Source organism: Conger conger, chromosome 9 (genome assembly GCF_963514075.1).
Source record: "Conger conger chromosome 9, fConCon1.1, whole genome shotgun sequence".
Classification (NCBI taxonomy): Eukaryota; Metazoa; Chordata; class Actinopteri; order Anguilliformes; family Congridae; genus Conger; species Conger conger.
The window spans coordinates 32,207,413-32,235,149 of NC_083768.1; the positions used below are offsets into that span (position 1 = coordinate 32,207,413).

Consider the following 27,737-nt stretch of genomic DNA (forward strand, 5'->3'; position numbering starts at 1 on the left):
TACCAAATGAGCCTCAAACCACTTGCTGCCTGATGTGCTGTAGAATCATTCTATTAAATTCTGACAATGTGCATTTTAACCACGTGTGGTTTTTTGTTTTTTACAAATATCAAATTATGGAGTGCAGAGGCAAATCTATAAAATGATGGGTCTTTGTCCCAAATGTTATAAAGGGCACTGTATACTCTAACAAGCTTTTACCCCCTCTACTCAAGAAAGTGCCAATATATCTTTACTCCAACCCCTGATACAACTCTACTCCCAACAAGCTCTATTCTCTCTATACTCCAACAAGTGCTAGTCCATTTCTGCTCCAACAAGCTGCAATATATCTATACTCCCAACAAGCTCTAATCAATCCCATCACAATACTGATCATTTCATTTCATTGAAACTGAAATTATTTTTCACAAACGTTCACAAAACCTGTCTGGGCCAATCGAAAACGTACATTAAAACTGAAATAGCCTTTTTAAAAAGAAACCCTTAAAGTATGCTATAGCTTTAAAATGGAAAACACATTTACAGACGTCCTAAGGTTACATGCTTGGCTAGCAAGGTTAATTTGTCTGTCTTTGTCTATTTGAATTCTTTAGGTTAATACCATCATTTCCTACTGAAGTGCAAAAGCGTTTTCTGTGAACAACCTAAAATCCCTGCTTGGAAGAACATGCCACCCTGAAACAAAACAAAAACAAGAATTCCCATGTCTCACGCAGTTGCTTGGGAGATTTTACACGAGGGTTCCTTTGTCAACATTCTTGCAAGGACTTGTCACCCACGTTTCTCTGTACTGTCATTTCCATTCAGCCCCACGCGCTGGTTGCCATGTCTAGCCGCTGCCCTTCCCCCACACCGATTTCCTACCGTGTGACTCACGTTTGTTCTGCAACAAAACACTCACCACTGCGCATGCGCGACACATCTAGCGCTCTGTAAATATCACTGCGCAATAACAGGCAACGCAAGAGCAACCAAAGTAGTGTAGGAAATACTGCGGACACAACGCCGCATAAAAATGGCAACATCATGAAATCGGTCACAAAGTTCAATCTTTTAATTAATATATTTCTGTAACCAAAGCTACTATTCCTCGTCCGACATATTCGAGAATATTCCAGTCGCTGCAGAGAGAGCGGAAAGGATGACGTCAGGCGCCTAAACGTCACCTCACCCTCCCGTTCGCAGCCACCTTGCCTGATAAAATGTTCGTCCATCACGTACTTGATTTCCCGTATGAGATACAACGCAACTTACAGCACAACCACAATCATACGTATTAGCCCGAAAATTAAATAATTTCATATTCTATTTCATTTTTCTATAGTAACATCCTCCTGTGGCAAGAGGTGGGTTCCGCCTATATCCGTCTGTAGCCAATGGGCGCAGTTGTTTTAAAGCCTTAGGTTAAAGGGACACGTGATAAGGTTTTGGCCAATTAGATGACCGTTTGCATGTTTTGCTGGGATTTTCTCGTAGAGACGACGGGCAGAGGGAGGAATGTTTTCACACCAGCTGCAAGCTGGAGTGGTACGTTGAACACGTCCATGGTTAATTTTCATATTTAATATTTAAAAAATTCTAAACTCTTTAACGTACTTATTTCTGGTGTAGCAACCGAGCAAACTGAATGAACAAACGGAACTCGAAAGACACCGCTAAGGTAAGCGAAACGAGTGGTTTCCTCACGTCCGTGATCAGAGAAAAATATCTGGTCTAAACTGAAGCCACTGGAAAATATGATTATTTTGTGTAGCAGCGTGGTTTCAGCTCTTGGTAGGCTATGTGTGTGTTTCGAGTCTGGTATTGAGTGTTAAGCAGACCTGTTTTGTGGTGGTACTGTATATGCGGTACCAGCAAACGAAGACAATAATATTGTCCTTATGGTAGCTGACGTTAGGAGCGTTTGCTGCGTGTGAGCTCTGACAGCCTGGCTCAGCCCGTACTGGAGCGATGCGAGCAGTGGTCTGTGCTAACAGACTGGCCACCTAGCCTGGATAACTGCAGGCAATGGGTGACTGTCTCTTCGGCTTCATTGTCTGGATGTGCTTGTCCAGATATCGCGGTCAGCACATTATAAAAACAAAGATCATTCCAACATAGTGTGCCAAAAAAAGACTTAATCCCTACTCAAATAGCAACGTTTGGACAATGGCAACGTTTATTTACAATTTATTATATAGCTAACGGATAACCTCGTATTTGTGTAAATAAATAAAAAATATGTATGCTGTTTAGACAGAAAGACAAATGAGTGATTACCAGTATGATTGAAAATGTTGTTCTTGCGACATCTCAGTGCAGCGTTATTTGACATTATACTCTGAACATTTTTGGGGGGGTGTGTAGCCATGAATCTGAACTGAGCGACCATCCTCCGCTGGAGAATCCTTTTGTTTAGTGGACGTATGGCGCATACATACAGCTGAGTGCTCCCTCGGAAATAAAATCAAAACAACTCGTAATGTTTACAATGATTGTTTATACTTTGCGATTTCCTAATCGATGCTGCGGTTTGCATTAGTAACAAAGTAAATCAGTGGTTCCTAACCACTAACTATATTCGTAACAGCCACATGTTAACAGAAACATGTAGCGACGGTGTGCACAAAGCACTCCCAATTGTTTATCGCTTGAACGCGAATATTTTGTTTCATTTCTGTATTTGTAGATTTCTGAAGCTAAATGCTTTAATGAAGGCGTTTTATGTATTGAGGGAAACGGTAATTAAAGACTGAACATTTCGTTCTATTTACAGGTATTGACGAACCCTGCACATTTTGTCTAATTGTGACTGTTTTTTAAAGATTTAACATTTTTATTCTATGCAAATCTGTATTTATTTTCCTCCTGTACATACAAATGAGATAGATGCATCTCCTCATGTCCCTTGAATACAAAATAATATGCTGAATCAAACGGAGTTACCCCAGTCACAGACTAGGCAGAGTATACCCATAATCTCCATTAAAAAACATGTTGAAATAAATCATATTTTGGAAGTCTTCAGTATCTCCACACCATTTTACATGCATAGAATATAATCCTTCAACCCGTTTAAGACCAACAAACTGTCAGTTTTAACCTAGGTTTCTTTGTTTAAGGATGTAATAGGTGATGAGTGGGATTAAACAGTGTTGCTAATTTTAACCATTTGGTATCCGTTTCATGCTAGACAAGGATGATTTAAAATACTCAACAGTCTGTAATTTGCCCAGGTTTCCATTTATTTTTATTTTCTGAGGATCTTCTCCTTGATTTCCAAAGGCATTACTGGAATGAGGGGTTACAAGTGACGATGGTAGAACAGCAACAGCTGCCCCCTGCAGTAGACCCGCCCCCGAAACAAACGTATACGTTTCAGACTAAATGACACCAAGCCTATGTGCTGGATATTATTGTGATGTACCTCAGGTTTACTCTTTTTGATATGGGTCCATGATGCAAAGTAATATAATAACAGTAAGCAGTCATAGGTTTCATGCCTTCTTATTGAAATATCAGCATGATAATTATTTAACCTTATAATTATGATTTAAATTGTCTCTGTGTGTTTGTGTCTGTCTGTCTGTCTTAATCTATAGACAGGTGAGAAATATTGGATATTGATTCCATTGGTGAACTGCATTGAAAACTGTATACATTAATGCATTTTTTTTTTTACGGATATAGGCATATTGTAAAAGTGTAGTGTTGCCACAAATCATTTACCAGGTGACCTGGATTTCTTTGCCCTACATTATGTGCATTTAAAGTAAGCATGTAAACACTGTAAATCCAATATTGAAATGGATTATATCAGCCAACAAGAATAGTCTGTCTTGTTTTATATGCCAGTGAATATTTGGTATATTGTTGGATTATATAAGGGCAATTACTTATATTTTTATGAGCGTATATCATTTAATTTTAATACATTTTTACATTTTGTGGCTAGGCCTAGACCAAAACACTGTTACAATCCTGAACTATGTAGGGGAACACGGTCACAAACTGATGTATGTATAATGTTCTGTAAGGAAGTAAGCGAAAGATATCAAGGCCACACTTTGCTCCATAAATAAAGAGTGGCTTACCAGTGCAAATGCTTCCGAAAACAGGGAACTACTGCATGCAGGTGAGGGAGGCCTCTGCAACAGCACATTTAAGACATTTACCCCCCTGGCTGAATGAAAATAGTCTGGTTTCAACTGGCAGATTCACCTTCTCTTTCTATTTAGATGTCATTGGTTTGAGACATACAATAAAAAAAAACTGGGTATTCTGTCCTGTCATAATTGTGATTGATTGAGTCTGGATCAAAATGGACTTGTGAATGACATGTAGGCATAGCTTTGGACCGAATATTCACACTGTAAGGATACCTTAACAAGATAAAACATTTATTCAGGCAGTTTATTTCATTTTATTTTTATTTCAGTTTATTATAATTGTGATCTTACCCAATTAATGTTTTTTTTAGGTAGATTATCTGCTTATGAGCCCGCTGTACTATGAGCCTGATCAGGTTGCCTATTACCTTACTGAATTATGAGCCTGACCAGGCTGCTCATAACCTTACAATACTATGAGCCTGACCAGGCTGCTCATAACCCTACAGCACTATGAACCTGACCAGGCTGCTCATAACCCTACAGCACTATGAGCCTGACCAGGCTGCTCATAACCCTACACCACTATGAGCCTGACCAGGCTGCTCATAACCCTACAGCACTATGAGCCCGACCAGGCTGCTCATAACCTTACAATACTATGAGCCTTACCAGGCTACTCATAACCTTACAATACTATGAGCCTGACCAGGCTGCTCATAACCTTACAGCACTATGAGCCTGACCAGGCTGCTCATAACCTTACAGCACTATGAGCCTGACCAGGCTGCTCATAACCCTACAGCACTATGAGCCCGACCAGGCTGCTCATAACCCTACAGCACTATGCACCTGACCAGGCTGCTCATAACCCTACAGCACTATGAGCCTGACCAGGCTGCTCACACCAAGCCTGACCAGGCTCATAGCACTGTAAAACTGGTCATAACCTTACAGTACTATATACTGTCATAACCCTACTGTATATGAGCTTGTCCTGGCTGCTCCTCATTACCTTACTGTAATGTGGGCCTGACCAGGCTGCTCATAACCTTACTGATAATCAGTCTCACAAACTGCAGCTTCCTTTTACAGAGCTTCTGAGACCCAGACTAATGAGCTGGTGAGATTTTCCTGGGCACTGCCCAGATCAGAGGGCCATGAGCGAGTGCTGCTTTTCCTTATGAGGGCACCTGAGGAGTACCTGGGGGCAGTGAAACAGCAGTGACTGAGTGAGCCCAGATCAAGCCCAGCCTCCCTAGCCTGGCAGGACGTAGCCATCTATGCCACAGTCTTGATCATAATCAGCTAATGATAATGAGCTGAAGGCCGGACTGGCCATGGCTAAGCTATGCCCCCCCTGCACTAGAAATAAGTCTCGCCGTTAGCGATGTAGCCGCTCTGGAGTCTGCTGAAAGCTTTGTTTATTATTTCTAACATATTTTCTCAGTGAAATCTCCTGGCATGATGTAGGTCTTAACAATTCAAACTTATTTTGAGTTTTCAAATACAGCTAAGGATTGATAATATAGGTTTACGGCAATGGTTTCAAATAATAGTAAATAGCTTCAGGTATACTTTAATCATACTGCATAATATAAACTGAGCTGTGTCCTAAAGCAAACACTGGCATTATTGAGCTGTCAGACCATTCTCTGGCTGTTATGTCAAACATTGAATTTACATAGGCTATTTGAATCATTTACCCTAATTATTCTTACTAATATTAATAATGATATACATAGCCTATGTATGTATTTATGAGAAATTCTTTGGACAGAAATGTATTTATTCACTTTTTTTAAAGTTTTTGTTTTTAATAGCCTATCCGTTCTTCTAATCATGGCCAGGTACATTTGTATTAGTTCCGTTTTTCTGAATGCCACTTGGGGTTTGTACTTTACTGGTGTTGTGTGAGATCAGGGAGAGATATGTAGCAGCCATGTGAAGAGCAGGTACCTGGACACCATCAGCCATGACATGGACCTCAAACTGCAACACGAAATATCATTCAGGCTAAAAAGTGTGTTGAGAGGGGGGTTAGCTGAACACTGATTTTGATGTTTGTTGGTTCAGAGTAGTAAATATTACATTTTATGTAGGTTTATTATTTTTGTACAAATATGAATTTGCACAAATCTCTGAATATGCAATTGGTGGCCACTTTGTTAGGTATTTATTTGTTTTTTAAACTTATTGGTCTTCTGGTGCAGTAGCCCATCCACTTCAATGGTCAGTGTGTTCAGAGATGCTCTTCTACATGCGACTGTTGTACCATGTGGTTATTTGAGCTACTGTCACCTTCCTGTCAGCTTGAATAAGTCATTATTCAAGTTATTCTATGGTCAAAGTCAAAATCACATTTCTTCCCCATTCAAATGTTGAACAACAACTGAACCTCTTCAACATGTCTTCATGCTTTTATGCATTGAGTTGCTGCCTGATGTTTGGGTGATTAAATGGTTGCATTAATGAGCTGGTGCACATGTGTACCTAATAAAATGTAAATATGTTCAATGCAATGCATGATTGTTTGTGATTCTTTCTTTTTTTATGATTCCAGAAGCATAACTGAATGTATTATTAGAGCCTTATGGAACCCAAAGCTCTGTATGCAATCGGATTTTAGCTGGCGAAACGGCCTACACTAAAGATAAGTGGCTATAGCTAATTCAGCAGGGAACCTGTGATGTAGGCATATCTCAGAAATTGGCAGGAACATTTCCTTGAATAAGCCTAATATTAACAGTGTTCTGTTGAATCGGTAATGCACAAGAGACTTGTATTGTGGATGCTGGCATAGATTTTGGTCTCGTACATTGTGCAGTGGGTTATGCTGCTTGCGGAAATGTCTGGGATTTGAAGTGGGTAAGGCATATGAACGTGTCTTCGGTCTGTGATTACTGAGCGTGCTCAGGTTTCACTCTGCTGAGAAACAGATTGCGCCCTGGGCCACAATCATTCTCAGTACTTTTTATTGTAACTGTTTGGGTGTGGTCAGGCTCCTGAAATCGGAAGGGGCAGTCATTGAAGTACTGCATGTAAAGAAATGTAGGCCTATGTTGACTACTTGCTTAAATGTGTTGTACAAAGTTGGCCAGGCAAAAAGCACTACCATGAAATTACCATATGGACCTTGGCCTCAGAATGAACTATTCTCATCATTGCAGACCTCAAGACTTTTCCTATTTACACTTCAGTTTTCCCCATCCTGTGTCCCACTATAGACTGTCCCTCCTACCTGGGCCCTGGTGAATCTTCTACTCTCTTCCAAGTGCCCTCTCTTTAATGCACAGTATATTGCATGCATTCCTTTGTTTTTGCCTCCCTCTTCAACTTATTGCATTTGGTAGTTGTGAATTAATACTATTCTGACACCTAGTTGTTCCTATGTGAATTTTAAAAGCATTTGTGCAAAATTGATTGATCTTTCAGAGGCCTCCAGGGAAGCCTCCCTTTTTTTGGTTAAAACCACGGCTCTTTATTTAAATGAGTAATTGTGTGATTTGCTTGCACAGCGCCCGGACTGCACTGTCAGGCTTGTGGCCCAGGTTCTGGTGTATCTGGATGCTATCAGGGGACAGGCTAATTAAAATCTAGCCTGGTGGGCCACTGAAGTGCAGAATCCCAGGGCTTGCAGGCAGGATTGTTCTTTTGAAATGTAATGACCTCTTGTGTAAACTGTAAGGCAGTCCACACACTTGCCAGGGTTGGCGTTTAGCCCTGCATATTACAAAGTTAGGAGGTGCGCATGTGCTGAAATTTAGCCAGGATGTCTGTGCAGTGAATTACAGTCATGTGGAAAATAAGTGACGGAAAGGAGGGGAAAAGTCAGCATGAGGCTGTAGCTGAAATGCGATGGTCAACAGACGGTCAAAAGACTGACATCAACCCCCGCTCCCGCTTTCTATTTTGGTAGACGCAGTAGACCTCCTTCCACTTGGCAATAAATATGTCTGTGTTTGTAATATAGCCTATTGAGTCTTTATGTGCAATGTGCCAGTTCTTATGTTGATCGGCTGTTAAGATGGCCATGCGATCTCTATGGCCATGCAGTCTCTAAGACCATGCGATCTCTAAGACCATGCGATCTCTATGGTCATGCAGTCTCTAAGACCATGCGATCTCTATGGCCATGCAGTCTCTAAGACCATGCGATCTCTATGGTCATGCAGTCTCTAAGACCATGCGATCTCTATGGTCATGCAGTCTCTATGGTCATGCAGTCTCTAAGACCATGCGATCTCTATGGTTATGCAGTCTCAAGACTGGGGCATGAGGAGTGGCTGTGCTTGTATTCAGAGCCAGTGAGCCCAGTGACTCACTCTTCAGACCTTAGCTGGCCTTTGTGCCTGCAACATTTCTGAGATGTCTGTACTCAATGTTGCTGTACCCAGCAAACCTTTTTATTCTTCTATGGTGATCTTCAGGGGACTTTTTAATTTTTTATTTCTGAGGGGAAAAGTACCCTGTGTATCTTCAGTCTTCATGTTAGCTAGTAATTTAACCAAGTGTGTGTGTGTGTGTGTGTGTGTGTGTGTGTGTGTGTGTTTGTGTGTTCGTGAGTGTGATAAAAGAGAATGCGGGGGAAAGCATACGCTGCATTCTGCAAATATTCCAAGGTCTTTCATTTTTTGGAGCTTATAATTCATATTATATAAATAATATTAAAAGATAAAATAATTTGTCCTGTTTCTTTGAGCGAATCGTCTTTTGATCTGACATTCCTTTGTCTGACATTTATGTTGTTTATTGATATAGCTACACAGCTGTTAGCAGCTTTGTGAGGTTCAAAGAGAAAGTACTTAATTTGAATGAATCTGAAAATATATATATTTTGAAATGTCCTGCATTCTAATGACGCAGCATTCCATGGGCTAGCGCTATCCACTGGTGGAATAGCCCTGATTTACATTTTATTAACATTTCCCAAAATCATCTATATTCTGTTAATTATTCAAAATAATTATAATTACTTCCAAGCTCCAATTACTGGAAATGGTCATTGTAAGGGAAATAACAGTAGGTTTCCTAAAGGCCTTCCTGTTAGTAAATTATGTAATGGGACTGCAGTAGAAAGGGAGAAAAGCGTGAGTGCTCTGCTGGTGTTGGTGGTTTTGGTACATGCTGTTGGAGTGTGTGCTGGCTACAGGCAAAGCTAAACACAGTTGATTTCCTCTTTTTTGGGTGGAAACTGAACCGAGTCAGTTTATGCGTCTGTGGAAAACCCTGTGTGTTACTCTTCACCCCTCATACATTAATGTCTCTGATTATATGCTACTTATATGGTGAGAACAGGGAAGATGAGCACCAATCACAATGACAGCACCGCTGCAACACCTGGCTAGAACTGTTCTTCGTTGTATAATACGTTGTAATATTTAATTTAATATTTTTGCACAAGTTGTTTTATAGTGTAGGCTACTGCAGTCAGTTCGTGTTTAAACCATTTGCAGAAATATTGTTTGTCAACAATACCCTTGCTTGCTAATATTCACCCCTCAGTGCTGTTCTGTGCTACTCTTCACCCCTCAGTGCTGTTATGTGTTACTCTTCACCCCTCAGTGCTGTTCTGTGCTACTCTTCACCCCTCAGTGCTGTTCTGTGTTACTCTTCACCCCTCAGTGCTGTTCTGTGTTACTCTTCACCCCTCAGAGCTGTTCTGTGTTACTCTTCACCTCGCAGAGCTGTTATGTGTTACTCTTCACCCCTCAGAGCTGTTCTGTGTTACTCTTCACCCCTCAGAGCTGTTCTGTGTTACTCTTCACCTCGCAGAGCTGTTCTGTTTTACTAATCACCCCTCAGAGCTGTTCTGCGTTACCCTTCACCCCTCAGAGCTGTTCTGTGTTACCCTTCACCCCTCAGAGCTGTTCTGTGTTACTCTTCATCCCTCAGAGTTGTTCTGTGTTACTCTTCACCCCTCCAAGCTGTTCTGTGTTACTCTTCACCCATCATAGCTGTTCTGTGTTACACTTCACCCCTCAGAGCTGTTCTGTGTTATTCTTCACCCCTCAGAGCAGTTCTGTGTGTTATTCTTCACCCCTCAGAGCTGTTCTGTGTGTTATTCTTCACCCCTCAGAGCTGTTCTGTGTGTTACTCTTCATCCCTCAGAGCTGTTCTGTGTTACTGTTCACCCCTCAGAGCTGTTCTGTGTTACTCTTCACCCCTCAGAGCTGTTCTGTGTTACTCTTCACCCCTCAGAGCTGTTCTCACTGTGTTACCCTTCACCCCTCAGAGCTGTTCTGTGTTACTATTCACCCCTCAGAGCTGTTCTGTTTTACTGTTCACCCCTCAGACCTGTTCTGTGTTACTCTTCACCCCTCAGAGCTGTTCTCACTATGTTACTCTTCACCCCTCAGAGCTGTTCTCACTATGTTACTCTTCACCCCTCAGAGCTGTTCTGTGTGTTACTCTTCTCCCCTCAGAGCTGTTCTGTTACCCTTCACCTCGCAGAGCTGTTCTGTTTTACTGTTCACCCCTCAGTGCTGTTCTGTGTTACTCTTCACCCCTCAGAGCTGTTCTGTGTTACTCTTCACCTCGCAGAGCTGTTCTGTGTTACTGTTCACCCCTCAGAGCTGTTCTGTGTTACTCTTCACCTCGCAGAGCTGTTCTGTGTTACTCTTCACCCCTCAGAGCTGTTCTGTGTGTGTTAGCCTACTCTTCATCCCACAGAGCTGTTCTATGTTACTGTTCACTCCTCAGAGCTGTTCTCACTGTGTTACCCTTCACCCCTCAGAGCTGTTCTGTGTTACTATTCACCCCTCAGAGCTGTTCTGTTTTACTGTTCACCCCTCAGACCTGTTCTGTGTTACTCTTCACCCCTCAGAGCTGTTCTCACTATGTTACTCTTCACCCCTCAGAGCTGTTCTCACTATGTTACTCTTCACCCCTCAGAGCTGTTCTGTGTGTTACTCTTCTCCCCTCAGAGCTGTTCTGTTACCCTTCACCTCGCAGAGCTGTTCTGTTTTACTGTTCACCCCTCAGTGCTGTTCTGTGTTACTCTTCACCCCTCAGAGCTGTTCTGTGTTACTCTTCACCTCGCAGAGCTGTTCTGTGTTACTGTTCACCCCTCAGAGCTGTTCTGTGTTACTCTTCACCTCGCAGAGCTGTTCTGTGTTACTCTTCACCCCTCAGAGCTGTTCTGTGTGTGTTAGCCTACTCTTCATCCCACAGAGCTGTTCTATGTTACTGTTCACTCCTCAGAGCCGTTGGGTGTGCTATTCAATCCTGTTCCGTTAGGTGTTTTTACCCACATTCCACTTTGAGAAAATTGTACATAAAAAACAACAATTTTATGGGTAAAAAAACAAACAAACGTTTGATCTTTGTGTGAGAATGTTACTGATAAACACTTCCAATGTGGTCACTAGCACTCTGGTCAACTAGTGATTGTCTTGTATATTTCATGAATAGGGAAGAAAAAGCAAAGATATGCCGCTGTTATATCTTGGCTTATGCACGTAATTACTTCATTGAAATGCATGAGGAGAGCACATTCAACTGCAACACACACAAGCCTTTTGTGCATGACTGGGTTTCCCCCAGATTGAGTGGCAATGCAAATTATAAGGCCTTAGGTGGGAATCATGGAAACCTAAAAGGCGGGTGAACCGAAATTTCCCAGGTAATGACTCTCATTTTTCAGACACAAGCAACTGTTTTGTTAATACAACTCAGTGGTGTCCTGTAGAGTTTAGCCTCGTGACAGCTTCGTGGGTGGGTGTGCAAGGTGGGCCGAGTAGAATTGCTTCTTTGGTGGCGCCGGAGTATTAAGTATTTTTAAAAAAGTAAAAAAAAACAAAAAAACACAGAAACCCCTTTATTACACAGAATCTACAGAGAAAGGCAGTCCACATATTCAAGTATTCATATTTGTTCCATGCGATATGACTGTAGCAGGCATAGGGAAATGCAAAGATTAGCCTGTACTCTAAATTGCTTTTGATGCAAGTTGACTGATGCAAGATCATTCATCAGTTGCTTGCCTCAGCATGGTAATATTAGGAATTCTTCATTACTTCAGCTAGAGCCAGGTTTGCTCATTATTTTTTATCAGTGCATTTACTTACACAGTGAATTTGTTTTAACCCTTGGAAGAATAGATTTTGGTTATCTTTTTTTCAAAATCAGTGTTTAGAACTAAGTTGCTTTCAGTTACCAGCAGTGAGTGATTGTTACTTCATCAGCGTTGGGATGTTCGGTTAAGAACATTCTAATAACATATTTATTATCGTGCACCTAAATGGAAATTCCATTTGAAATAACTCCGGAGTTGGCAGCTGTGCTTTTGATTTGTGGTGCGGGAAATGGGCTTGGCCACTGGCTATGTGGTGAGGAGTGGTGAGGAGGATTGCCTGAACTTCAACAGGCTTCTCTGTGTGGGTGTAGGAGCCATTATGCTATCATAGTACAACTGGTCATTTCAAAATGGGAGAAGGGCAATGATATTTATTTTTGCAATCATATCTGACATTAGAAATTTAGTGTTGTATTTCTCAAAAATGTCCAATTAATAGCTAACTTTACCTTTAGAAATACTGAGGTTTGGAATAATTTCTCACTTTTTCCCTGCTTGGCACTGTGGCACTGCTTTGTAACCCTTCAGGGAACTCTCAAATTTGTATAGTTTATAAAACCATATTTCATAAATCGTATATACTATGTATATATGGTTTTGAGAGTTTTTTAGGATGTGTTGCTGCTGCACTTTCTCCAATGAAAAGCAACCTAGAAGAAACTAATATTCATCAAACTGAAGAGTTCTACCTCACATATAGTATGTGAAGATAAAGTGTCCTGTTTGTAAATGTATCAGAAGAAACCTTTTGAGAGCATTTTTTCTACTCAAGTAAGCATAGACCGAACTTATTGTTCAGTGAAATATAGCATTGCTCTGCAGTATTATTAGCATTATTGATATCGAGTGATATTCATTTAGCCTTTTATTTAACGTAGACCTAGATGAAGCAATGACAGTAACGCCATTTCTTTCAGATGACAGTACGGGCCTGCACAGGGTCAGGGCTGTTGGTCATATGGCTATGGCCTCAGCATGGCACAGAGACGGTCACCTGGGAATTCCAGCTGGGAATGCTGTGAGAGAGACGGCAGAGCCAGTACAGTGACAAAGTTCCTCATTACATTTCAGAGATTTTGCAGCGAGCGGAACCGCTAAGGTTTAGAGAGACGTGGGAACTGCTTTTTCAGAGAAAGGTGGTCACCGGTCACATGTTGCTCTACACGTGGGAAACTGCACGTGTGGGAAAATGATGTGAAAGGGCCATTCTCGGACATTGTAAATAGGGATTGGTAGTCGTTCTGAACAATTTACGGAAAGGTGGTAATGTTCCAAATGAAGATGACCATTATAGTGGCCTAGTTGTTGTTATAGCACTTTTAATTTGGTGCTTCGGTGCTCACTTCTCACTGCTCACTCAGTTATTTAACCAAGCTCGCTTTTTCAATCATCGTTATAACACGCTTTATGAAGCACATCATTTTCGTGGGAATCGTTTAGCAGTACTGAACTTTGCATTCATATGTTGTATGAATATTGTGTATGTATGTGGTTAAGCACCACCATGTGTCACTAACTGTAGTTAAGTGTTATATGACTTAAAGGTGAATTCTGATGTGTGACCGACATTAAATATGAGAAATGCTGAAATATGACAGCCATGTGCTTTATTCATACACATTGCTTGCATTGCATAGCACCTTGTCAGAGGACGTCTGCACTTGACTAGACGCGTGTGACATTCGTTGATAAGAAATATTTAAACGGGCGTGAGATTGTTGTTTCGGAGGAAGCCTATTACAGGCCACTTTGTTTGACTGACATATTTGTAATGCGTCAGGTTTGAATGTTTCTGTTAGCCAAGCGAAGGTGTAATATCAAGGCAGAAGATACATTTGGCAAAAACTCAGACAAGATGATGGTGAGAATGCATCACAAATGGCTGCTGGAATGACCGGTTTCTAATAGCACTGTAAACGGCATAACATGCTTATAATTCTGTGGTGAAGTGATGATTCAGTTTTTACACATTTTGGCAATTATAACTTCTTTTCAATGGAGATGATATAAAACCAGACCGCTGACACTATCACAACCTCCTGGTTTTCAGGATTCCTGGTTCTCCAGATGACTCCCATTGAGATAACGATCTCCGTTTCAAGGGATCCCTGATCAAGAGCTAGCAACACGCAGCACAACATGCTTTGTAGGGTGTTGTAATTCATGCTGTGCCTGGGAACTAAAACGGTCTTTTAATTGTTGAAATCAGGGCAGGGTTCATCCGCCTGTCAATTTTCGATCCACCGGTAGCCCGGAGAAAAATGTAGGCTAATTAAAATAATTGCACCTTTTATCAGCCTTATTGTTCTATTGTAATGCAATCAGTCTGATTTTCAGGAGCATGCATGGAAAGTGCTATCCAAGACGATATTAAACGAGTTAGACAGAGAGATTCTGTCTAAATCCCAAATTCATTTGTGTGAACTGTTTATTAGCTTGTTAAGATGCGCATTGTCGCCTTGGCCAGCCAACTTCGTGCAGACAGACTTGGCTTGTTCTCTTCCTAAACAGCTACTCTTGTATCCTATTCAGCCTAAATAATGCGCAGAAATGAATTTTCCATTAGTTGTAGTATAATATCCACATGACCAAAATTGATTTTAGTCTAGATGAGATATTGTGGTTGTGTGATTTTCAGTGTCTCTGCCTCTTTATGAGAGAGCATAAAACATATTTGTTTTCGGAGATGCCATTCCCAAGCAACAATTTGTGTACGTTCATTGTTATGCATAACTCCGCATTCATTCATATAATTGAGTAATAACCAATGCTGATTTATTTATGAGGATCCTGGCAGATATTGATGGGGGAGGGTTTTCTATTTAGAACTGAAAGCGCAGTTTTACTACCGAGATAACCCAAGGTTTAATAGCATTCCAGGTTTTGCATGTTGGACCTTCAGGGGCAAATGCATCTTAATCTTGATGAAGTTCACTGATAAGACCTCTTTAAGATGGGGTCAGTCCTAATGGCATTTGTTTCATATTTAAGAGGTTCTTAGTAGTTTGTTCAGTCAGGGTGGATGCTTTCGTTTGGGTGTCTTGTTTGGACTGCCATTGATGCAGGTCAGACACGCACCGGTTGCTGCCTGCCCACCTAAACAGAAACGTGGATAGCGCAGCGACACCCCACATCGAGGAGGATTGTGTTCTGCATGCTCTGCAGGATGTGTATGCTGTTCTGCATGGTATTCTGCAGGATGCGTATGCTATTCTGCATGGTATTCTGCAGGATGCATATGTTATTCTGCATGGTATTCTGCAGGGTGTGTATGCTATTCTGCATGCTATTCTGCAGGATGTGTATGGTATTCTGTATGATATTCTACAGGATGTGTATGCTATTCTGCATGCTATTCTGCAGGATGTGTATGGTATTCTGTATGATATTCTACAGGATGTGTATGCTATTCTGCATGCTATTCTGCAGGATGTGTATGCTATTCTGCATGGTATTCTGTAGGATGCGTATGCTATTCTGACATGAATGGCATTCTTAAGGATGATAAGAGACAATTACCTTATTCTATGAGTGAAGATATACACCCCCACCAATTTTGGTGACAGTACCTTTGTTAGAACAGGATTTACATGCTGCTGAAAATGCTTTAAAATGAAATGCTAATTTGTGAGTGTATTTTTTGCTATTATTTATGTTTTGTAAAGAGGCATTACTCTGAACCTAAGTAGGATTCACAGAAAGAAACTCTCATGAAAGAGTCTTTCATAATTCATAAAAAGTAACACATATATACAATTACAAGATCTGAGACAATGAGGTGGGAGGTTTTTCTAAAATTGGCTATTTTTACATGGAATGAGACTGTTACAATTAGCTAGGTGTTTGTATTGTACATGGACAAATTAGAAAATAAGTAGCCTAAAAGATCTTTGGAAACGAAAAATGAATCAACATATTTCCTTGTATTCAGTTAAGACCTTTTCTTCACAAGCACAAGTTATTTTGGTATGTTATCACTCGACTCAACCAAAGAAAAACAATTTTGCTCGTATTTGTTAGTGAAAGTTAAGGACACATGTTCTTTGAATTCCAGCCATTATTCTGTGGAACTGTACATGTGCTATACCCAGTGTTATGATTTTGGAATTTATTCCAACCTACTGTGATTCGGTCAGGAAACTGGTTTCTGGTTTCGACTCAATCAGCTACTCATGAACTTTGACTAGATGTGAAACTTATGAAACGTGACTCAAGTTCTCTTTTAGCTGTTCCTCTGAGCCCTCTGAGGTCAGAGTTCACTGGACCTCCTGATATATTTGATGCGTGTTTGTTTTGGATGAATCTACATTTAGTTTCCCACCCTGTTCATCAAGCAGTCCTGCAGTCCAGTGAATGACCACCTAAGTTGTCCAGTTTCTCTTATATAAAATAAGAAGGTGGAGAGACTCCAAGGCAAACATAATTTGACACCCTCTACCTCCTTATTTCATGATATTTTTTGCATTTGCACTGTATATTTTGTTTGATATTTTTTAAATTATTTATCTGTGGAGGACTACCTGCCGCAGTTTCTGTTCTAGTCCTGTACTTTAAGCAGTTGTTTTTGTATCATTGGATATGAATTATATTTGAGTTCTAGTTCATATTCTGCACCTGTAATAAATACAGGTGATTGTTTGTCCTGCCCACCAAGTCAGTCCTGCCCACAGTATTGTGGAGGTTTTGTTATTTATCTGTTTTATACATTCCAATGTCAGTGAGTGGATTTGTTTCTGAAGCATCTGAGCCTTTGGTCAGTTAGTAGTAAAAAAAGAAAATCCAGAACAAAAACAAATGAATGTGCAGGGTGTAATAAGTGTATTTTGACTGTAGCCAAGCCTGCTACACCAGCAGGCCTGGAAGACACGAGACGTTAAGGGATGTGTTGTGAGTGTGATGATGTCCTGGCCGGTCTGTGTAATGGCAGCGTCTCTCCCTCTTAGACAGCGTCTTAGACACCAGCGATACACAGACAGGCAGTGCCACGGAGCCTCTCCACGTGTCAGCACCTCCCTAAATCCCCTTAATCTGCTCCCTAAAAATGATTCAAAGGTTGGCTGTTTGGGCGCATTTTTGACAGTCGCGCACACATAAGCGGTTAAAGCGCTGATGTGCCACTGCTCAACTGTCCATGTTTTCATTCCGCTTCAGGACTATGACTCTTGACACCAGCATCTCTCTGCAGTAAGACCTGGGCTCTGTGTTCAGTACACAGACTCTGCAGTAAGGCCTGGGGCCTGTGTTCAGTACACAGACTCTGCAGTAAGACCTGGGGCCTGTGTTCAGTACACAGACTCTGCAGTAAGGCCTGTGTTCAGTACACATACTGTGCAGTACGACCTGGGGTCTGTGTTCAGTACACAGACTCTGCAGTAAGACCTGGGGCTTGTGTTCAGTACACAGACTCTGCAGTAAGACCCAGGGCCTGTGTTCTGCAGTAAGACCTGGGCTGTGTGTGTCTGCTGGTTGTGTGGGGCTGAGTGTGTTTGCTGTGCACTGTGTGTGGAGGACCTGGGCTGTGTGTGTCTGCTGGTTGTGTGGGGCTGTGTGTGTCTGCTGGTTGTGTGGGGCTGTGTGTGTCTGCTGGTTGTGTGGGGCTGTGTGTGTCTGCTGGTTGTGTGGGGCTGTGTGTGTCTGCTGGTTGTGTGGGGCTGAGTGTGTTTGCTGTGCACTGTGTGTGCCCTGCTGCGGCGCAGTGCTGCAGCGCATACGTGGCGTGTTTCTCTCGGCCCAGAGAAAGCCGTCCTTTCAGCCTCGCAGCAGATGGCGTGTCTTATCTGAGCCTTTAACACACGGGCGGCCGCCTCCCACGTTTTTACAACCGCCTCCCGAGCGTGTGAGCAAGCAGAATCATAACCGAAAGTAAACAGTGTGGGCTTTCTGCAGGAGCTGCTGGAGCTCTAGATCGGAGGGGCGTGTCCCCTGTTTCTGGAGCTCTAGATCAGAGGGGCGTGTCCCCTGGTTCTGGAGCTCTAGATCAGAGGGGCGTGTCCCCTGGTTCTGGAGCTCTAGATCAGAGGGGCGTGTCCCCTGGTTCTGGAGCTCTAGATCAGAGGGGTGCGTCCCCTGGTTCTGGAGCTCAAGCTCTCGCTCCCTGGTTCTGGAGCTGTGAAACAAGGGGAAATCTCAGAGGGACAAAGAGAGATAAAATGGACTCACTTCTGTTTGACCTCACTTTCATTCTGTGTAGCTGCTATTTCTTCCTTTATTTATTTAACATGTTGCCCATTGATTTCGGCTATTTCGGTTTGTACAAGCTTAGATGCTAGCAAAACCACTGGGATTTTATTTGCATTTCAGTTGCAATCTAGCCAGTTTAGCAGCAATTAGTGCCATGCATTTTAATTAATTTCACAGTCCAATATTATGTCTCCCAAGGCAGCATGTGCAGAAGATCAACCCCCTTCTTTGTCTCTAAGCTCTGCACAAACCTCTCCTTCCTGGGTAAATAATGATGACTCATTCCTGAGACCTGCAGTCACTCACTATTCAGGATGTAAAATGACAAATATTTCTGCATTCTTTGCAGCTTTTTAATCTGTCCTTTGGGAATATTTATGAGAAAGAATACTGTTATTGATCTCCCTTCATTTCTTTTAAGCGTTCATACACTGATCCACTGATCCAGCTGACGATTTGTAACATTGTGTTTCAGCTCAAATCTAATATTGCGTCCCAGCCTGAGGCTAAAGGTTGTGACGGGGGGGGGGGGGGGGGGGGGGGCGTGGCTTCAGGAATGATACTGTAAACCAATAAGACTTTCAGCTGAAAGCCTGCTTTGTTCAAACTGGCATTGACTGCACACAAGTTCTACTCAGTTTTTGGTTCATGAAACCTAAATTAAAAGGGTGAGGTTTGTGCAGTGCGGTTTGACTGAGTTACACATTTTTGACAGTAAAAATTCTTGCTTTTTGGCACAGTGTCACAGTGCTGCATTGTTGTGGAATAACTCAACAGTGCACATGTCCTTCTGTAGTCCTGAATGTAAATCACAGATCAATCACAGGAGTTTATTTTGTACTGTGAGGCAGGAGTCTCCCTGCAGACCGGATCTCTCGGACTGTGGCTATGGCTGCGTCAGTGGCTAGCTATCGCTTTAGCACGTCCCTGAAGGGGACCTATTGCTGCATCAATGGCTATCCTAATTCTTTAGCACCTCTCCAAAGGAGCCCACCACTACGTCAGTGGCTAGGCTAATGCTTTAGCACCTCCCTGGAGGGGCCCAGCCCTGCGTCAGTGGCTAGCTAAGGCATTAGCACCTTCCCTAAGGGGCACAGCCTTGCTTACCAAATTTTCCTTTAGCACTGCGTGCTGTCTGACAGACCCCGAGGCAGAAAACTCGCATTGTAATTGAATGCGCATATTGAATGTTACGATGGCATTTTGTGGGTTGAAACTGTTCCCAAATGAAGATGTGAAAGTGAAAGCCTCGCTCCTGGCTTTAGCTGCTGTGAGCGGGGGGGAGGAGGGCCCGCGCTAGCTCTGAACACGGGGCAGAGAGGGGGCCTGTTCTCCTGCACCGCCGATGACATCACGCCGGCCGGAAGGACAGCGAGTTCAGGCTCCGCTCTGAGAACGGACAGCAGCACGGGAGAGAGCACAATGAAAGCAGGCTTAGAGCAGATGTCACCTTTCACCTGTTTTCCCCTTTTCACCGGAGTGGGGTTTTTTTGGCCGCGCTGCGATCGTACAGAACGCCGGGCTGGGTCTGGTTTTACCTCTTTAGGAAGAAAAAATGTGCTCGTGAAAACTCTGTACACGGAGTAAAAATGGCCATTGTTTAGAGTGATACAGATCAGTACTGTGCAGTACTGCAAGTGCAGTCTTAGGCACCCTAGACTTTATAATATATACGTTTCTTTTTGTGTGTGTGTTATTATAAAAGAACACATTTGAGATTTCCAAATATTCATTTTCCTAAAGATTTAATTTTCCAGAGACATTTTTGTATTTAATATAACATTACTGTAAGCAACTGACTACTTTTTACATAATAACTTGATCAAGGCTGTCTGAGATCAGAAGCAAGGTGCCAACCAAAGTCTGCAGAAGCACTGTGGCAAGTTCTCCAACATGCTTGGAACAACCTCCCTGCTGATTGTCTTATAGAACTGCTGGACAGCGTTGGCTATCTCAGAGAAGTGATGCAGTTTTAGCGCCGAAGGGTGGTCACAAAAAATATTGATTCAGTTTTGAACTATTCTGCCAAATTACTAAAATGTAATGTAAAATGTATATTACGTTTATTTAGGGGCTTTCATTGAATTATTTTTGAAAGAATCTTATCTATGCAGAATGTTATACAGGTGCCTAAGACTTGTACAGTACTGTATTTGATTTTTACATTTGTCTCTTGAGATATTATTTCCCCAAGTGCTGCCATCCAAGATGCCTAAAGTCAAGGTGACTATATGTTAGGTTAGAACTAGGTTAGTCACATTACCGTTTCAACCATGAATGAAAAATCCTGTTTCTAATTGCCATTTTCCAATATCTCTATCGCCTCTCATTCTCCGATTTTAGTCCGATTTTAGTCCTGCTATATTTCCAGGACTTTTGATGGGATAATGGATTTTGCGCCATTGGGAATTTTGGAATTGGCCTAAATAAAGATTTGCCCTTTTGTGTTTTGACACTACATTGACACCGTATATTGCTTCCCTGTTACTTTGCATATCTGGGTATTTTCTCTGAGTAATATGGAATGTTAAAACTTTTTCAACTTGATCGTTGAGGGTAAGGTTCATTTTAAATGGACTGCTGAATAGTCAGTCACTGCCCAACTCATTCTGTATTGTGTTCTCATATATTGTAAAACCATTCATCACCTGAGATATTTATTTTGTGCCAAAATGCCTTTTTTTATATACTGCTTGGCCGTGCCAGTTGGCTTGAAGGCCAACATATTGCGGAATGCATTCCTGCAGAGTTAATTAGCGCTTGGGATAATGCAGAGGGCATTGTCGTGTGGTGAGGGACACAGGGCCCTCACCACACGACAGACACAGGGCCCTCACCACACGACAGACACAGGACCCTCACCACACGACAGACACAGGGCCCTCACCACACGACAGACACAGGACCCTCACCACACGACAGGACCCTCGCCACATGACACACACAGGGCCCTCACCACATGACAGGGCCCTCACCACACGACAGGGCCCTCACCACACCACACACACAGGGCCCTCACCACACGACAGGGCCCTCACCACACACACAGGGCCCTCACCACACGACAGGGCCCTCACCACACGACAGGGCCCTCACCACACGACAGACACAGGACCCTCACCACACGACAGGACCCTCGCCACATGACACACACAGGGCCCTCACCACACGGCCCTGTGTCTGTCGTGTGGTGAGGGCCCTGTCGTGTGGTGAGGGCCCTGTCGTGTGGTGAGGGCCCTGTCGTGTGGTGAGGGCCCTGTCGTGTGGTGAGGGCCCTGTCGTGTGGTGAGGGTCTTGTCGTGTGGTGAGGGCCCTGTGGTGTGGTGCGGGCCCTGTCGTGTAGTGAGGGTCTTGTCGTGTGGTGAGGGCCCTGTCGTGTGGTGAGGGCCCTGTCGTGTGGTGAGGGCCCTGTCGTGTGGTGAGGGTCTTGTCGTGTGGTGAGGGCCCTGTCGTGTGGTGAGGGCCCTGTGGTGTGGTGAGGGCCCTGTGGTGTGGTGAGGGCCCTGTGGTGTGGTGCGGGCCCTGTCGTGTGGCGAGGGTCTTGTGCCTCGCAGGTGCGCTGGTCTGGCAGGTGCCTGTGCTTCATTAGGCAGGAGGGAGCAGTGCTGACGGGGCTGCAGACCTGCAGGGTGAGACGGGCCTGTGTGAATGTGCTGAGCCAGACTCTTAACTAAAAGAGACATATTTTTATGTCCATCTCCTGGGTGTGTGGACGAGAGAGGAGGAGCACTGCTAACCGTTAAACTTTTTTTCTGTTTCCTGTGTGTGTGGTTCAGCCTACTGATGCCCATGCCCTCTTCAGTTGGAGGGCAGCCAGTGTCTAAGTGGCAATTTCGTTTCTGCTAAAACGATGAAGCAATCGTTTAAAAAAACATGAGTTTATTTAAAGAAATGCATGCGCCTGGAGCATTTGCAGAGGTACAGAGCTTCACGTTTCCTCAAAATATTGAAAATGATAACAATGAAATTGCCTGGCCTCTTTTCTCTGCCAGTGTGTGTTACATCATAGTCCTATTATTGCAGTAACTAAACTGACAGATTTCCTTCTAAAGCAGGAAATGCCTTTCAGTTATACACACCTGACTTTGCATTATAACACAAAAACTAACACTTGTCAAAATCAAGCTGGTAAAAACTCATATTGCTAATTATGGCTTTCTATACCCACACATTGTCACTAGATGTACTGATTATTCTATATTTTCTGAATAGGTATACATTTGAAGTGCAAGTGTGTTTCAAAATTATACTGCTCACAAAAAACTCTACGCCAGCCTCGTATGGATAGTTTCTCATTTGTTATGTATTCATTATTAATGTGGTCTTGCCTCCCGCCAGTGTGAGATCTCTAATGTTTAGGGTACATATTTCTCAGCTGAAACGGTATCACCCACTTCTGGTATTAAAGCCCAATTTAGCCCCGTGAGAGTGGAAGGTGGCCTCCGCTGTAAAGAAGCACATAATGAATGTGAGTCCACGGCCCCCACCCTGCCCTCAGGGAGGGTAACCTGCTGAATGCTGCAGATACAAGCGGGGGGCGGCTGGTCCCGTGGCTGATTTCAGCTCTCTGTCTGTGTGTCTGTGTGTCTGTTTGCAAGTTGTATGTTTTTGTGTGTGTGTGTGTGTGTGTGTGTGTGTGTGTGTGTGTGTGTGTGTGTGTGTGTGTGTGTATGTGTGTGTGTATGTGTGTGTGTATGTGTGTGTGTGTGTGTGTGTGTGTGTGTGTGTCTTGTCTGTGTGTATGTGTGTAAGAGAGACAGGAGGCCAGATAGCAGCTTCACTCTGCCCCACCATTAAACCCCAGATACAATTAAGAAGGAGCGGTTATCAGGAGTGCCCAGACAATGAGCAGCAGACATGCCTGATAAAATGCTGAACGGGGACCCCCGCTCCCTCACACACACATGCACACATTGCACACACACCGGCATGCATTCGCACGCATGCACTCGCACACTAGCATACACACTCACATGCTCTCACACGTGCACACACACACACACACACACACACACACACACACACACACACACACACACAGGTTTATCCGTAGGCCCTGCTCCCTGTGGCACTGACGATTGCCCTCATTTACACATAGCACCAGAGATGAGAAAACAGATATTTATCTGAGATTACTGGTCTGCTTAAGTACAAACTGCTCCAATACGAGGGTCTCCATCCTAATCAGATTTATGTTTCATAATCAGTAGTAAAGGCTTCATTCTTTTCTTCAACTGCACGGGTATCCTTGGTCATTAACCCACTTTCTAGGGCAGCTAAATGCTTCTTAAAGCATTAGAGGTGCATGCTGCTGGCTTTAAGGCCACACACACACACACACACACACACACAGCCACACATGCGTGCGGCGTGCACATTCACACACATTGTTGCTAGATGATTTTCCCTGCGTCGTGCAGTATTCCCTGGTGGGCTTTCCTTTCCTGTTTGTTTGTTTGTGTAGCAATGCTACGGTGCACTGTATTCATTTTGATTTTATTGGTCCTTGTCTGTAAAGCTAGGAAGACAAAAGCATTGTATTGTGGTGTAGTTTTATGATCATTGCCCAAACTCAAGGACAGTGTTTTCTTCAGTGCCCTAAAGACAATAATACACTTTTTACAGAAACAAGGCCTACATGGCCTTACATGCAGCGTCTCATTCAGTCTCACACACACACACACACACACACATACACACACATATTCAGGAGCCTTCAGAAGAGCTCATTAATCTCACTGAAGGCCATGGGGTTCTCAAGTAGTAGCAGTGCGACGGTGAACTTCCCAGGGATACTGCGCCCAGGGCCTTGCACGATGTTTTTATTATTTATATTTGTTGTGTTCGTTTGTCTTTTATCTTTTTAAATGCTTTCTTTTTCAAAGAAAAGAACAAATGTGTTAAAGGGACTGCATCTGCAACCGGAAAGAAAGGTACATTATGTGAACTTATTTGCCTTTTGATGATGGATGAAAAGCTTGGCATAGCATTCTCTGGAGATATAGAGGAGGCATAGAGCCCTCCAGGGAAAACCTGCGAGTTATGTGTTGCGTTTTATTTTTAAACGGCTGCTGTTCATTATTATATGCAGACGACGTTGCCTTGCTTACGACTTCATCTATAGGACTCGTGTTTGCAGAACCAGACTTTAGGCATTGCCAGATTGTGTGCAGACTCTGGTATCTAAATGGCGTTGCTACTTTCATAGCATAATCAATTCTGAGTTCATACAGACCAGTACTGTTTACCCGTGTGGATTACGTCCTATTCCCCATGACGGACGGACGACTATCGGTCTCACTGTGAAGCGGAACCAGCCAGTGCCAATTAGGAGCAGTTCCACTTTTGAATACATTTCAGCGCTCTGGGGGGGTCATAACTGGAGGCTAACTAGGCTAACTCCTGTTAACGGACTTGCAGTTGGCCTTGATGACTTGCGTGAAGGTTAAAGGAAACAAGCAGCCGACGTCACGGCATTAGCGCTTTTTATAGTCCCATTTCGCAGTGATTGGCGGTAGTTCTCGTCTTCTGACCGGAGATTTTAAAAGCTTCTCCGGCTCTCTCTCGCTCTTGTCGGCGGAAGTGTAGAATTACAGTGTTTATTAGCAGCGACGTTGGTGCATTTCAGGTGTTTCCCCCCATGAGAGAAAGCATGTTTTCTCCGCTTCACAGAGCGGAAAGCAGGTCAGGGAGACCCTTTAATATCAGTACTGGCTGTTCCCGGAGTGGACATTTCATTTTAATGAATCACTTGTTGAATTTCTTAGGAGTTGCGCAGGTACCAAAAGAATCTTCATTTTATTATTTTATTAATTAATTTGTCTGTACATGATGCATTGTCTCTACATGATGGTGTGCAGATATGTGTATTATGCAGAAGCTGTGGCCCTTAACTCCGCTGTATTCGCACTTGTTCTGGTCATGTGGGTCTTCTGGTTAAGTGCCAAAGATTACGCGAACCTCGTGCCTAAATTAAATTTCGCCAAGCGCTCTGGTGTTTGAGTGAGACCTTTGTGCGCATTTCGCGGGCATGCGCGCGCGTGCTCGTGTGTGTTTGTGTTTGTATGTATGCTTATGTGTATCGTTTCCTCAGTAAAATGATAATTACAGCAGACAGTTCTAGGCCAGGGAACACATTGGAGACTGGCTGGAGTGAGACTTGACTACCCCCCCCCCCATATCCCCACTGTGTTTTGGGGGAGGGGTGCTGTCTGCTCCACCATCGGGTCGCTGTTGTGTGCTCTTTGGTTTCTCCGTGGTTCATGCATCAACACACTTACTGTTATGATGTAAATTAAAGGACGCTCCTTTTTTTACATCAGCAGGCTGTTAGTTCACAGTGAGTGCAGTCCTGCACGCATATGCACATGCAGAGGAAACTGCCCCTTTCCTATAGGAATAATAAACGCCAGGGTGTATTATTTGGGAAGAGCTGTACTGCTGCAGTAGAGTACCACTCCTTCTTTTAAAGGACCTACTGTACACATTATTGGATAATTTTCCTTGATGTGCCGCCTGTAAGGGAGGGCATGTTGTATCCTGTTACTCCCGTTCCGTTGCGACTCCAGCCAGCCTAGCTTCATCCAGAGAGCAGACTTTCAGGAGAGCCCGTGACTGGACGGGATGCCTTTTGGGCCCCGCCCCGCGCCCCGCCCCCCGGCACTGCGAGCTGGCCTCCCTGGGACGGTGTTCTCAGCGCTGCTGTGTCAGGTGTGCTATTCTTAGCTCTGCCCTCTCTCTGCAGTCTGTGGATCCTGTTACTGCGCTTGGCACACACACACACACACACACACCGCTGTAAGCACACCGCACTCTGCACACACACACACTGCGCTCTGCACACACACCGCTGTAAACACACCGCGCTCTGCACACACACACACACACACACACCGCTGTAAACACACACTGCGCTCTGCACACACTGCAGTAAACACACTGTGCTCTAAACACACATTGAGCTATAATCACACACTGCGCTATGCACTGTAAACCCTCTCTGCTATAAACACACTGCGTTCAGAACACACACTGCGCTCTTAACACAGTACTCTAAGCACATTGTGATATTAACACACTGCAGTCAGCACACATACTGCGTGTAAACACACACTGCTCTAAGCACACTGCGCTATTAACACACCCTGCGCTATGAACACACTGCTCTTGGCACACTGCGCTGTAAACACACAATACTCGAAACGCACTGCGCTGTAAACACAGATTGCGCTGTAAGCACATACTGCGCTGAAAACGCTGTGCTCAGAACATACAGCGGTTCAAAACACCCACGCACATCTCATCCCTCTGGTCCTCATTACGTGTGTGTGCGTGTGCGCACGCGTGTCGCCATGCATGTGCGAAATCTATACTAAAGTATATTCCACTCAGATCAGTTGGCTCACAACAGCTGACCATAGTATTGCACCAGTATTTAGTTATTTAAACTGTAGGACAGGACCTAGGATTGGTCTGAAGCACATTTGCACGAGGTCTCAGAGTGGCTCTTTCCAGACAGAATGCGCACTGCCACTCAGATCAGTTCTTTCACCCAAAATGTCGAAATTTCATGCGTCCCAGAATGCTGGTAATTTCATCCAATATTTCAGGGTTTCCAGGGAAATATGCTGAACCTCATGTCCGCTTTAGAAAAAAATGCTGTACTTTTTTGCGCTTGGGTATTTCTTCTATTCCCATCCCATTGTTTAGTTTCATTTGACCGTTTAGAGAGAGAGAGAGATGGACAGAGTGTGGGAGGAAGAAAGAGGGAAGGAGAGTGAGAAAGAGGAATGGAATCCATGTCCTTCATCTCATTTGTGGGTTTGTAGAGAGAAAAAGACACTTCAGTGTTTCCCTCATTCTGATGTGGGAAGGGGGACATTTTAAAACTCTGAGAGATTGGAGCACCTCTTGGGCTTTCAGAAAAATGAAATGTGCTTGTGATTGGGTGGCAGATCACTTCACTCTTAGAAGGATGGTGTCTCACTGCACTTAAAACCGTGAAGCTTGACGCATCCAGGCTCGTCAATGCTCATCAAAGCATGGCTGTTTGGATTTTAATCAGCGAGACAGACATCTAGGTGTGCGCCAATTTGGCTTTTTTGGAATGGCTCAAACAGGCATTTGTAGTCCATTCAACTGCTCCAGCAAATAGCCACTTTGGGATTAAACTGTAACTTAGTGCTCACAAAAATGCAAATGAGTTGTGTTGTGCACTGGCAGAGTTTGAAGTGGTACGCTCACCGGCATTCACTCAGCTTATGGGTCAGTACGCTTCAACGTGGCCTATTTCTGCTGCGAAACATTGCGAAATATTTTCCTGCCAAACGTTTGGTTCTCCCTGTCGGTTTGAAACTTCTGACCCCGTAGCGCTCAAGCCTCTACAGGCA

At 43.5% G+C, this 27,737-nt stretch overlaps 1 protein-coding gene across 2 annotated transcripts in view; it reads left to right on the forward strand.

Annotated features, from left to right (window-relative positions):
* The first annotated feature begins 1,501 nt into the window (after nucleotides 1-1,501).
* The window catches only part of ankrd12 (ankyrin repeat domain 12), a 42,965-nt gene continuing 16,729 nt past the window's right edge, over nucleotides 1,502-27,737 (forward strand). For both annotated transcript variants that reach the window (XM_061254857.1, XM_061254858.1), the window contains exon 1: nucleotides 1,502-1,663. The gene's annotated coding sequence lies outside the window, so the exon portion shown is untranslated. The remainder of the gene's footprint in view (nucleotides 1,664-27,737) is intronic.